The following is a 7,843-nucleotide window of genomic DNA, read 5'->3' on the forward strand; positions in this document are numbered from 1 at the left end:
AAAACAATAAAAGTCCTAGTGTGGCCTATCCTATCAAAATGAACATTAAATACAAGTTTGGAATCCATCCTTGGACCCGAGAAGCTTGTCTTGATGTTCCACCTTGATCCATGTAACGGGAGTGAGCTCCAATCTCCATCTTTAGTCTTCTTTGAAATTACAATAATTAAAATTACATAATAAACCTATTTATTACAATCTAATTTCAAAAACCAAAACTAAAAAAAGGAGATTCGAGATCTCATAATTACATAAAAAATCATGTTTCCTTCATTACGAAAACATAATTTGACTAAGGCCACACTAAGTATTACAATTTACAACCGATTGCAAAAATAAATACGTAAATAAAATTCATTCATTCGATTCATTCAACAAAATTAAAATGCATCAACTAAAAATAAATTAAACATACATGACACAATTCCTTAATTATGTTGATTAATTTATCCAAACCACCTATTTTAAATCAAATTAAGTGACAATTCCTCAATTAATCACAATAATTTCATTCTTAATCCATATTAAACTTGTAATATGAATTCAATCCGTCAAAATTTTAAACTGCTTTAAAATAATTCGGTATCTTTTAATTATGAATCGCTTCACAATAATTATTGGCCAAAACAAACAAAAAAAACCTTTTTTTTAATATTTTGAGTCACGGCAAAATAAAAAAAAAAAACAAGAAAACTTTTTTTTTTATTAAATCAGCTCACGGCCAAAATTAACAGCCCTTCCCTTTTTTTTCGGTAAAATAACAAAACAAAAAGGGCAGCTCGTTTTTTTTTTTTTTTTTTGTAAACTGTCCAGCACGTGAATAGTAAAAGGAAAAAAAAAAATTATTTCATGCTCGGCTGATTAAACCCTAAAACCACAAAAAAAAAACAATTTTTTTTTTTGACAAAACCAGCCGCAAGCCATGGAAAGAAAAAAATGAACAATTGTTTTAAGTTTGCTATTAACAAAATTGGCATATACATATTCAAACTAGATAATTCAAATATAACATGTTAAAAGAATATCTAAATCATGATATAATCGATTATCATAATTGATTTGAACTTTTGTTAAAACAAGTTATATGACAAAAACAGCAAAAACAATTCATCAATCAGACAAAACGATTTCCATTTACATCTCGATTTATAAAATCGAAACATCTATAAATTATCATAATTATTATCTTAACCGATTAAAACAACAATATGAAAATCAAATGGATATTAAACAACAACAAAAACGTTGCAACACGGCAAAATTTTTTTTTTTTTCTCGGCATAAAAAAAAACAGGCCGTGCAAAAATTTTTTTTTATTAATCCGAAACCCTAAATTGTTTACAAACAATTTTATGAAATCATCAAAATTAAATTCGTGGCCTTGGCTCTGATACCACTTGTGGGAAATAATCTGTATACTTCCCTTAAAATTGAAGGATTATAACGAATTTAATTAAGACGATCACTAGTCATAAATAAAATACATAAACAAAATAAAGGATTCAGAAATAACCTTCGGTCCTAGCAAATATGGCCTAAGAACAATATCAAAGTAGATATTCGCCTATAAGTTGCACCCAAGACGATATGAGATATGCCCTTCTGATTATGCTAGAATCGATCTAAAATTTTCTGTAAAATTATGTTGTTTTGTGTTTTTTACTGATGAGAGGAGGCACAAAAATTGCTTAGGAAAAATTAGGTCAGAATGATAATCTCCCTCACTTCCTATATACCGTGTATAAGGAGTTAATTAGGGTAGATTATCTTCTTTTAATTTTCGGCCCATTTGACCGAAATAAGGAGTATATTTCCTTATTTTCGGTTAATCCAAAAATGTATAAAATGTATTAAATTGTCATCTAGTGAGGATCGAACCCATGACCTCTTGGTTTGTGTACCCTCACTATTACCACTATGACACATTCATCTTGTTGATATTAAATATAACCGATTACATTTAATTACGAATTAATGATTAATTCGCCCAAGCTAACATTACATACATTTAATTAAATATAACTTATTATATTCAATTTACGAATTGACAGTTAATTCGTCTCAACTAATATTATTTAATCTTCATTAAATAATTGTCTCATCAACACATTGACTAACTGTTTAGTCATATTAGGCATCAATGTGATCATATTTCTATAATCACATCTCTCAAACACATCCTATAGGTGTGACCTTTAGGGACCAGTTGATCACCGCCATCTGTATGATAATAAAGTCAAACTTTCTAGCAAGCCAACCGTTATTAGGTAAACGTTAATCAACTTATTAAATATACGAAGTATACCCTTGTGAACCTGTAAGAGATTTACAAATGTTATCACACTAATTTGTGGAGGACACAAGCTCCAACAGTTTTTTTGTGTTTCGGATGATGAAACAATGAAGCACAAACATCACTATTTGTACAAACTGATCAGCGTGTTTTTCAGAAAAAGGGGAGAGCCGGCTTTTATCGCCAGGCTGCTCGCGCCTCTTTGAGGCCTCCCCAGGATTCCCGCTGTTGAATTGTCTCTTTCAACTTGTGTTTTCTCCTGACACCTCGAACCTCCCGTCAGGACGCTCGCGCCTCTTCGGGATGATCCAGGACATTTTTGTGTTTCCTCACACTCACATTTCCTTGTTTCGCGTTTTACAAAATCCGACACGGTTTCCATGACGCAGCTCTAAACATATGGATTTTTCTTTCTTTTTTTAAGGGAGGAAGGGCTAGTCGCCCCGATCCGCGACGGATCGTTTCCATGACAGTCAAAATTCCGAAAATTTTTCGCTTTCTTTTTCACAACTCTCCATCAAAATAAAATCGAAAATTGATAACACGACGTCAATTTCCCTCAAATTTCAAGCACTCACAAATTCGAGTCTTGACCTCAAAAATCAAATACACTCGTGAAAATCCTTTCTAAAATTCATCCATGACGGTTTGAGTTTGAATTTTTCGAGTCACAAATCAATTTCAATAATTTTCGACGCAATTTAATTCAAGACACGAGTTAATTGCTCAATTTTCAAATTATTCCTTTTGGAATCCAAACGTGACAACTTGTCGCAAAATTGTCAAAATTCATTTCAATTTTCGAAAATCAACTTTTAACTTCGAGTCATCTTGGTTAATTTTGTTTTCAATCAAATGCTTTTTACGTGTTTACGTTTATGCATATGTGCTACCTGTTGCCTGTTTTTCTATACTAACGATGCAGGAACTGGCGCAAAGCAAAAAGGAGAATTGACAGCCGACAGCGCTCCTCCGAAACACAAAAAAAGAAGCTAAAAATCACGAAATAAACCACAATCCAAAAGCACATATTTACAAACCGCCTCACGCAAAATACATCGACACGCGTTTGATACGGACAACTGACCATACAAACAGGATCCAGTACAGACATTTATCATACAGACACTGGCTTAAAACAACTGTCTATCATACAGACACGGGCCTAAAACAACGAATTGGGGGCTATCCGCCACCTACCGAACTAAGCACTCTCTATCCTCTCAAACAGAAAAGAAAGGGAGCAACATAAGGAACATAGGAGCAACAACGGAAGCAGAGGTGGTTACCATGACGGTAATACCTCGTTCCTACTCCACGACAAAAAGAAAAATAATGCCTTGCAGATTTTGGACAACGCGATAACCGAGGATCATAACTCAGCGCGCTACCCCGACGTTGGCCTCCAATCGTCAGAATTAGAGGGTGAAAAGGGACCGGGACAACGGATACTACCCCGATGTTGAACCCCAATCAGCTGAATACAACGACGATTGAAAGCGGCAACAAGGGATAACACGCCCGTATTGAACCCCACTCATCGGTCATCCGAACCTCTGCAGACAGAGACCAACGATCGATGCCCGATCATTGGCCGGGCAAAGGCCGCCAGGCAGAAACACAACCAAGCCTGTAACAAAAAACAGTTGTCTCTTCCCCTCCAGCATCATCTTCCTCCTCCAGTACCTCAACAACGGACCCCATAGGTCCCAAATGGTACCCTACGATCAAAAGAATAAACAAAAAAACGTCAGCCGAAATTTCGGCATTATGACGGCGTAAATAGGACAAACCCAAAACAAACACAACCTGCAAAGAAAAATAAAGGCAATCCCGCCTAAAATCCAACCAAACAAAAAACAATTCACAAAAAAAAGGCACAAAAAAACGACTCGCCCATCTTTTCAAGCAAAAGACGAGTCAAAACCACAAAAAAAGCGGCATTTCAAGACCCATACAAGGTCCGCGAACGAACCTAAAATACATTTCCAAGGCAATGGGAAATTTTTCTACGGCTCGAAAAGGTAATTCATGCGCTAATTCGAGCACATGCCGGTCAAAATTCAAAAACGGCCGTAAAGAGGCAAACGTGATTTTATCACGCCTCAAGGTGACCTAAACTTCCAATAAGATCCATTTCAAGGCAAACTGACTCAATTCAAGCCCAAACAGGCGCTTATTTTGTCAGACATAAGACCGTTACAAAAGGCAAAAAATCCAATTTTGCCCACAATACCCGACAAAGGTCCATAATGGCGAATAGGGTCTTTCCCGACTACAATACAACCTAGTGGGACCCATTACCCAAGCAAATAAACTTGGCATTGCGAGATGAGACAGTTTCTCACCTCACTCACGTTTTTCGAGCATAGGGAGCGGGAACGGGGATCAAAATGCAAACTAAAAGCACCCCAATACTCCTAAACAGGTTTCTAACCTAATGCAATCATCAATTTCACTCGAAATGGGCTTAATCAAAAACACCCAAATCAATTTTCTAGGGTAAAATTTCGCCCTAATTCAATTAAGCTAAAAGGCCAACAAATTTAAATGGATTCATGAGGGAATACATACCTTGAGATGACACTGTTGATGATAGCACGAATCCAAGCGAGCTAGAAGGTCCAACAATGGCGATTTTAGCTTGTTTTGTCGAAATTTGGAGAAGACGAAGTAATGAATGACGAGCAGCCAAGCCTCGCGTCTTTTACAGAAAAATAGGGAAGCTCCCTTGGTTCGCCAGGTGACTCGCGCCTAAACCAGGCCTCCCCTTACTCTTTCAGCGAATTTTGGGCTTTAGTCCAATTTTCACATATTAAACTTCTAATTTTCATTGACGATATTAAAGATCGTCATTTTCTCAAAGACAAAAACAAATAGTGAAAATTTAAATTCGCTATTTTCGAAAATTTCAAACAAACGGCGACCAAAACCGCCAATTTCGAAAATAATGGTGAAATCAAAATTCACTATTTTCCTTCAAAATTTCAAAAATAATAGCGAGAATCCAAAATCCGCTATTTCTTCAAATTTCAAACGGCGGCAATTAAAACCGTCATTTTCAAAATAATAGCTGGAAATTAAATTCCACTACTTTCACCAACCGTGTCAAACGGCGGCACATAAACCGTCACTTCAATTAATAGTGAAGATTCCAAATTCACATTTCCATCAAATGTCAACGGCGGCACATAAACCGTCACTTCAATTAATAGTGAAGATTCCAAATTCACTATTTCCATCAAATGTCAACGGCGGCACATAAACCGTCACTTCAATTAATAGTGAAGATTCCAAATTCACTATTTCTTTCAAATGTCAACGGCGGCACATAAATCGTCACTTCAAACGTAATAGCAAAATTTAAAATTTGCTATTTCCTTCAAAATTCAAATTCAACGGCGATCGAAACCGCTACGTCAAATTCAAAAAAGAACGACGAATGGTGAAGATTCCAAATTCACTATTCCTTCAAATACCAGCAGGAGGCTTCCTCGCGGAACCCGCTCATTTCAAAAACAGTGATAGTGAAAATTCGACTTCACTATTTTCACAGCGGCATCATGAGTTCGCTACTTTCAAAACAAGCCTATTCGACGTGGCTATGCTCACGGTCCATTAACCGACCGCCCCATGGCTGGCGAGCCTTTGTCCTTAAACACTCAAGGACACATCCCGAAGATGACTCTGGTACATTTCCTTATCATGGCTGGTGAGCCTTACTACGCACCACGGCTGGCGAGCCTTTGTCCGCAAACACTCAAGGACACGTCCCGAAGATGCCTCGGGTACATTTCCTTATCATGGCTGGCGAGCCTTTGTCCGCAAACACTCAAGGACACATCCCGAAGACGCCTCGGGTACATTTCCTTATCACAGCTAGCGAGCCTTTGTCCTCAAACGTGCAAGGACATATCCGAAGATGCCTCAGGTATGACTCCTTCCTATGGCTGGCGAGCCTTTGTACGTAGTCTACTGGACTTTAAACGACCCGCACGGACAGTCGACAGACTCTAAACTATTCCCAACGACAGGTCCTTGACTCGTACCCTCGAGTCGCCTTGGCGTCGCCCTTCCCGACGGCAGGTCCTTGACTCGAATCCTTTCGAGCCGCCTCGACGTCGCTTGGGTCCCCAGGTTGTAATCTTTGATTGACCTGGGGGCTCTACTTTGACTTTCACCCTGTCCAAGCCTCAGTCAAAGAGGGGGCTCTGTAGATATCCAGTATCTGTTGAGACTCCAACAAACACCCGATGATTATCGGACTATAACATGTTTTGGAATCGCGGCGTTTAATCGACAATATGTGTACAACTTTACGTCGGAAAACTTAATACGATTTTGAAAACAAAACTTTTCAAAACATTTCAAAAATACCTGGAGTGTTTAATGCACGACGATGGGGTCGCAATGACACTAACTTGAGTCAAAACCGATACCGGACCAAAAACCGACTCAAAAATTCAAATCCCGACTCCAACAACGAGTCAAACCGAGTCAACCACCAAAAACAAAACAGTTCAAACCTTCTACCTTAAGTTTTCCGGATTTATGTTTGGTCAAGTACCAAACATATGACTACAAAACCTAGGATAGAACAAATCATGATTGCGTTTGTGTGAAAGCGACAACTCACCTCGAAGACCCGCGACGTGGCTCGCGTCTCTATGAGCAGCCCAGGTGGCCACGTCGCTCAAAACTCATACAACCACTCATTCTCCTATAAATACTCCTCAAATGCCCCCCATTTGAGACTTACGCGAGTGTCCGCCCCCTCTTTTCTCCCTTAAAATTCTCGACTCGACTTCTTAACTCATAATCCGACGCGTATTTAAGACCTACCGATCGTAAATACAAGCCTTACACATTGTTTGGTACCGTCATCGTGCATTAAATCACGTGACTGACCACTACACCGTCACTAATCTTAAAACACTCTTTTTACTTACCAAAACGGTTTTAAACCGAGTTTTTTCCGATCAAACGAGTTGTTACACTTACGTCGGTCACTCGCCATAACCAAACATGTAAGTATGAGGGTGTAAAAATCCTCTTTTTATCATGTTTTCATTTGTTTCATGATTATAACATTCTAAAACGTGTATAACATGAACCAAAATATGGGATAAACGAGCCAAAACTGATTTTTGGCCTGAGACAGAAGCCCCTTAGGTTGCAGGCTTACCCGCGCCAAAATGAGGTGTCTAGGTCAGAGGTCAACCGTGTTTGTTCTCGTCATTTCCCTTTAAATTCATTTTCATATTTGTAATCGGTTTTTACCATTTTAAATATTTTCGAACCCTTTTCATTTCATTTTATTTGTTTTAACCATAAAACACTTTTTCACCCTTGGTTCCATATACCATGATGGTTAAATCCGTGTTTCGGTGATCATATTTGGTTAATGACATTTAAAAGGTATTTAAACCCTTTTATTTCATTTTTGGGAGGTATTTTAAAGCCTTTCATCTACATCTTTCAAAATAAACATATTAGTCACCAACACAAAGTCGTCCTTGTTTCTACATACCATGCCAGATTTTAACCCGG

Source organism: Silene latifolia, chromosome 5 (assembly GCF_048544455.1).
Source record: "Silene latifolia isolate original U9 population chromosome 5, ASM4854445v1, whole genome shotgun sequence".
NCBI lineage: Eukaryota > Viridiplantae > Streptophyta > Magnoliopsida > Caryophyllales > Caryophyllaceae > Silene > Silene latifolia.